Here is a 7,500-nt window from a genome sequence, read left to right as displayed (position 1 = left end):
TTCTGACCTTACAAATCACCCTCGATCTGGATACTTTCGTAATTAGAATCGATATGGAACCCCGTCTACCATGTTGGCCAATTCGAGCGTTTGACAGCACGTAGCCTTTTGTTATGAATAATTATCACATCGAACCGTGATCCATTTATATATATCAATTCAAGCTACAAATGTCCTTTAATATCTAAATTCACTTTACCTCCCAAATGATATATTTTCATATATGTAACGAATGGGGAATTTTTTAATTGATAATAATTTTCGTCCCCCTGCCCCCCATGGGATCGAACCACCGTCCAAGTGGACGGGGACGAAATCAGAACAGTCAGTGACTGCTATCCAATCAGCCAACAGAGACGCTATAAGTTCATATCGATTCTGACCTTACAAATCACCCTCGATCTGGAATACTTTCGTAATTAGAATCGACATGGAACCCCGTCTACATGTTTGGCCAATTCGAGCGTTTGACAGCACGTAGCCTTTTGTTATGAATAATTATCACATCGAACCGTGATCCATTTATATATATCAATTCAAGCTACAAATGTCCTTTAATATCTAAATTCACTTTACCTCCCAAATGATATATTTCATATATGTAACGAAGGGGAATTTTTTAATTGATAATAATTTCGTCCCCCCATGGGATCGAACCACCGTCCAAGTGGACGGGGACGAAATCAGAACAGTCAGTGACGCTATCCAATCAGCTAACAGAGACGCTATAAGTTCATATCGATTCTGACCTTACAAATCACCCTCCCCGATCTGGATACTTTCGTGAATTTAGAATTCGACATGGAACCCCTGTCTACCATGTTGGGCCCAAATTCGAGCGTTTGAACAGCAACGTAGCCCTTTTGTTAGAATAATTATCACATCGAACCCGTGATCCATTTATATATAGCCAATTCAAGCTACCCCAAATGTCCCTTTAATATCTAAAATTCACTTTAAACCTCCCAAATTAGAATTTAGATATTAAAGGACATTTGTAGCTTGAATTGATATATATAAATGGATCACGTTCGATGTGATAATTATTCATAACAAAAGGCTACGTGCTGTCAAACGCTCGAATTGGCCAACATGGTAGACGGGGTTCCATGTCGATTCTAATTACGAAAGTATCCAGATCGAGGGTAATTTGTAAGGTCAGAATCGATATGAACTTATAGCGTCTCTGTTGGCTGATTGGATAGCGTCACTGACTGTTCTGATTTCGTCCCCGTCCACTTGGACGGTGGTTCGATCCCATGGGGGGACGAAATTATTATCAATTAAAAAATTCCCCTTCGTTACATTATATGAAAATATATCATTTGGGAGGTAAAGTGAATTTAGATATTAAAGGACATTTGTAGCTTGAATTGATATATATAAAAGGATCACGGTTCGATGATAATTATTCATAACAAAGGGCTACGTGCTGTCAAACGCTCGAATTGGCCAACATGGTAGACGGGTTCCATGTCGATTCTAATTACGAAAGTATCCAGATCGAGGGTGATTTGTAAGGTCAGAATCGATATGAACTTATAGCGTCTCTGTTGGCTGATTGGGGATAAGCGTCACTGGACTGTTCTGATTTCGTCCCCGTTCCACTTGGACGGTGGTTCGATCCCATGGGGGACGAAATTATTATCAATTAAAAAATTCCCCTTCGTTACATATATGAAAAATATATCATTTGGGAGGTAAAGTGAATTTAGATATTAAAGGAAAAAAAAACATTTGTAGCTTGAATTGATATATATAAATGGATCACGGTTCGATGTGATAATTATTTTCATAACAAAAGGCTACGTGCTGTCAAACGCTCGAATTGGCCAACATGGTAGACGGGGTTCCATGTCGATTCTAATTACGAAAAAAAAAAGTATCCAGATCGAGTGATTTGTGTAAGGTCAGAATCGATATGAACTTATAGCGTCTCTGTTGGCTGATTGGATAGCGTCACTGACTGTTCTGATTTCGTCACCCGTCCACTTGGACGGTGGTTCGATCCCATGGGGGGACGAAATTATTATCAATTAAAAAAATTCCCCTTCGTTACATATATGAAAAATATATCAGGTTTGGGAGGTAAACGTGAATTTAGATATTAAAGGACATTTGTAGCTTGAATTGATATATATAAATGGATCACGGTTCGATGTGATAATTATTCATAACAAAAGGCTACGTGCTGTCAACGCTCGAATTGGCCAACATGGTAGACGGGGTTCCATGTCGATTCTAATTACGAAAGTATCCAGATCGAGGGTGATTTGTAAGGTCAGAATCGATATGAACTTATAGCGTCTCTGTTGGCTGATTGGATAGCGTCACTGACTGTTCTGATTCGTCCCCGTCCACTTGGGACGGTGGTTCGATCCCATGGGGGACGAAAATTATTATCATTAAAAAATTCCCCTTCGTTACAATATGAAAATATATCATTTGGGAGGTAAAGTGAATTTAGATATTAAAGGACATTTGTAGCTTGAATTGAATTGATATATATAAATGGATCACGGTCGATGTGATAATTATTCAATAAACAAAAGGCTACGTGCTGTCAAACGCTCGAACTTGGCCAACATGGTAGGACGGGGTTCCATGTCGATTCTAAGTACGAAAGAAAGTATCCAGATCGTTAGGGTGATTTGTCAAGGTCAGAATCGATATGAACGGTTATAGCGTTTCTTCTGTGGATGATTGGTATGAGCGTACAACTGACTGTTCTGATTCGTCACCCCGTTCCACTTGGACGGAGGTGGTTCGAATCCCATGGGGGGACGAAATTATTATCAATTAAAAATTCCCCTTCGTTACATATATGAAAATATATCATTTGGGAGGTAAAGTGAATTTAGATATTAAAGGACATTTGTAGCTTGAATTGATATATATAAATTGATCACGGTTCGATGTGATAATTATTCATATATATATATATATATAATATATATATATATATATATATATATATAGATATATATATATATATATATATATATATATATTATAATATAGATATATATATGTATATATATATATGTAATAACCGAACATTCTGAAATCTCGGTTCTTCTTTTAAAAGGTAGTAATGGATCCGTGCGTCCAAGACAACTGGTAAAACTCTCCTCTCTCTCTCTCTTTCTCCATCCATCTCTCTCTCTCTCTCTCTCTCTCTCTATCTCTCCACAACACACCTCCCCCCTCCATTATCTAAGGCAACTAAATCAGACACGGAACTTACAAAAATATGCATTTATTTAAAAGCAAAGTATTAGCTAAATTAACTCAGGTTCATAACAGAATGATTAAATTAATTGTTAAACTCAAAGTCCAAATAACTTTGATAACCCTCGGTAATTAATCAAATAACTAACATTAGTTTAGCCATAACATTAGGCATAGTCAATATAGTCAATACACCAATTAAGTCACGATATTTAATATGAAATAGAACATCTCTGAAAAAAATATTCAAATACAATCCAGCTATATCTTTGGCCAAAATAAAATATGCTTACCCATCCAACACAGTATTCACAACACTTCTCTTAAAGAATACTTTACAGAAGCCATCTTGGCTTCTCGCCTCTCTCTTGTATAGATCTCCCCTTCATGGTAATGCTACATCTCATTATGTAGGAAAAAGCTTGCATGCACGTACGAACTCACACATTTTCCACACCCAAGAACTGCCTAGAACTAGATTCATAAGTCACCTCTCTGACCCGCCAGTAGCAACATGACATGCACAGATCTGCTAAGACAGCAATTTTAATATCACACCACCCGAGGAAGGATGTGTTAGCACTTCCAAGGCTTGTCATTCGGACCACTGTCTCTAAGGGAAGTTAAATGATGACTCTCTACATTCCAAGAAAGTTATAGTACATCACATTATAACAATATATTAAACATATTATCTTGGCAAATCCCTCTTTTATGTAACAGATGCTCAGCCACCTAGAATTGCTAGCACCTGCCTAGCCACAGCTCACATAAAACAGCTTATACATATCAAAAATCACATTGGCTGGCTCATTAAACACTATAATAAAAATAACTGCACGACTTTGGCAGTACAATGTTTATCACACATTATTCCAACAGCCTGCATATGGGCTATAATAAAAATTGGTTGTAGAGAATTCTCCTCATCTTTAACTTTCTCACGCTCCCATGTATGTGATTGGTCTGCAGCTTACACAGACACGTGAAACACGCTGTAGAAAAGCCAAATGTCTCCCCGTGGAAGACAACTGGCTATTTCCATAGTCCAAAGGTGCTGTAAAACCCCGTAGACATGTAGAAACTCTTGCATGTGGGAAAACATCAGCAGCATACATCTCTGCAGTAGTTGATGGACGTCTTGCTGGGCATAGGGGAACGATGTTTATGGTGTTTCAGTATGTCAGTCATGTCATCGGTCAATCAAAGAAAAATTAACCCTAGACATACATTTGTCAAACAATAACCCCCCAAAATTCTAAGAATACTAACTGACATTTTCCATTAATCTCCACTATCATGCCCACTGAACTAATTCCTAACTAAAACTCGTGAAGGAACTTCATAAGATCGCTAAATCATAAATCACTATCACAACCCCATAAAGAAAATATTAGATTCTCCAACTTAATTCTCCAAATAAAAAAAAAAAAGGCTTGCCAACCTCACATATACATTAGCACACACTCCTAACTCACAGAAACTCCACGGACTACTGTCATCACATTTCAAACTCACAAATTCTCGCCAGTACCAAAAAAAAAAAAAAAAAAAAATAATGAACCCGAGAAAAAAAAAAAAAAAATTAACAAACCCAGCCAAAATTATCACCAAAAATGTTCTCTGAAGCTTTGATATTTCAGTAACCCACAAAATCAGTAAGAAGTCTTTACTGTCTAACAGCAAAACACTTTTACTGTTTATATAGTTAGCCTCCATGAAATATAATGCTGAACACCCTTCCATCTAATTCACATACCCCGATAAATCATATCTCCTGTACAAAATAGAAAATGCCATGTAAGCTCAACCCTAATTACGACAAATCTCGTAGGAAAAGAAAAAAAAAGAAAATAAAAGATAACAACAACAATAATAAGTGAACTTTTCTATCACAAAACCCATATAATATATATAAGCCAACTTTTTCCACATAAATGCATTATTTATTGTTACGGAATTTGCTATCGCAACAATTTCATCGATCGGAAACAACCGGAAACTACCCCCTTATACAGATCTCCTTGGAATGCCATGGTCAACATCTACCAGAATAGTGCAAAACTCTGAGTAATCAACTCCAAAGGAAAAAAGTCAGAAACCGGACTCATCACAGCATTATCAGCAAAAATCCACCTGTGAACACGTCAGGTGCTCAAACTGCACTATAGATTTGTCTAGTCAGACTTGCAACTTCAGAAACCCATTAATCTCCAAAAAGCCCCAAAAATTCTATACTGACACTATTATTCCCCAAAAAGCTCCAAAAATTCTATACGAACACCATATAATCACATTTCACGTAATATGTGCTAAGAAAAAACACATCACGTTCTGCTCCTATGGGGAAAAAATGGTAATCCGAACTGATTCTTTAACCTGTTAAGCATCCCCCCTGGATGAGCTCATGCTAACGTACCGTCACGCTTTTTGGGAATCAGCGATCATAGCACTGATGATAATTTTTCAAAGTTAATATTGATTTTTATGCTTATTATTCATACTGTAGTTAAGTGTAGGAAATTATTAAATGTTGGAGTAAAAAAATTAATACTTCAATTATTTTATTTCAAAAGACTTCATAATACTGAATGAAAAATATTATACATACATGCACTATCATTCTTTTGTATGCCAATCTCTAAAGCAATGGGCTACATGCAATCCTACTTCACAGTGTCAAACCATCTATCTATGTACTCATGATTGTGGAGACAAATGTTCTACATTCTCATCTAGAAACTGATTTGCAAATCTGTTTGTTTCTTTCACGAGGTAATCAATGATTTCATCATCAAAATATTTCTCAAAATATTCTAATGAATTCTCTTTATCCTCAACTGTAAATTTCACGCTGGGATCAGCAACAAAAGTAAATGGATCTCTCTCTCTCTCTCTCTCTCTCTCTCTCTCTCTCTCTCTCTCTCTCTCTCTCTCTCTCTCTCGGAGTCCAGTCACTCGGCAAAGAAAAGTCATCTTCACTCCCGCTACTGGAAGAAAAGTTTGTATCCTCATCACTGGAGGATTCAGAACTAGACCTCTCATCATCAAATAGGTTATCAAAATTAGACTCATCTAGTATTTGATTGATCCCACCTGAAGAAATACACCTCCTCTTTGGGACATTCATTGTTAAAGACGCGAAAATCTATTTGTTTCAATAAACGCCCGAAGCGTATTGAAAGAAAACCAGCAGGGCCAGGAAGTTTTCTAGCATAAGTGACTACCAGGAAAGAGTTGCCAGACTGGAAATAAGTTTCCCGTGTGCTGAGAGTGTTACCAAATGATGTTCCTACACTTTCTATACGAGTAAACGTATTATTACAGGACTGACGGCTTGACAAGCACAGTTAAAGTCTTGAACGTAATATCCCGTTGAAAGCGCTACCGAGTAGATCGTGGTAAACGTATTATTACGAGGGTGACGCTTAACAGGTTAACTCCAAAAATGATTCATACACAAAGGCAAAAAAATAATGTAACACTCACATTGTCAATGAGAGAACACAGGATCGCCAACAGCATATGAATAAACACGCAAAGACACACATACCCATGTGTGTAATAATGATACTCGGCACTTGAACAAGAAAGCACTTAGTATTCACACGCATCCACAAATCACAACTGAGTGACACAATGTTTGCAGTATCTCGCAACAGACGAACATGCTGACGCTAATTGAGTTTTTCCTCTCAGTACCAGATTGACAGCTGAATAATTCTTATCCCCTGTCACTTATTAATTGAAACACCAACACATTCTCACAACCAGACTCTCAAAACAGCCCTTTAATCTGCCATTAATCTCACAAAAGACGTAATACGATTCAAAAACCGCTGCCACCACTAATAACCGAAGATTCTCAAATCTCGGTTCTTCTATTTTAAAAGCAAAGTATTAGCTAAATTAATTCAGGTTCTTAACTGAATGATTAAATGAAATGTTAAACTCAAAGTCCAAATAACTCAGATAAACCTTGGTAATTAATCATATAACTAACATTAGTTTAGCCATAACATTAGGCATAGTCAATATGGTCAGTACACCAATTAAGTCACCATATTCAATACCCCTTGTCTCAGATCAGTTCCCCTTTCTCCAAATCAATTCCCCTTTCTCCAGAACCGCCTGTTAGAAGACAGGAGAACACCTTGATAAGCATAAGATTAACCCTCTTACGCCGATTGGACGTAGTAAACGTCGAGTCAAAATGTCTCCCGTATGCCGATTGGACGTACCATACGTCGACTCAAAAAAGTTTTTTTT

Source organism: Macrobrachium nipponense, chromosome 20 (genome assembly GCF_015104395.2).
Source record: "Macrobrachium nipponense isolate FS-2020 chromosome 20, ASM1510439v2, whole genome shotgun sequence".
Classification (NCBI taxonomy): domain Eukaryota; kingdom Metazoa; phylum Arthropoda; class Malacostraca; order Decapoda; family Palaemonidae; genus Macrobrachium; species Macrobrachium nipponense.
Note: the sequence above shows the minus strand (reverse complement) of the source record.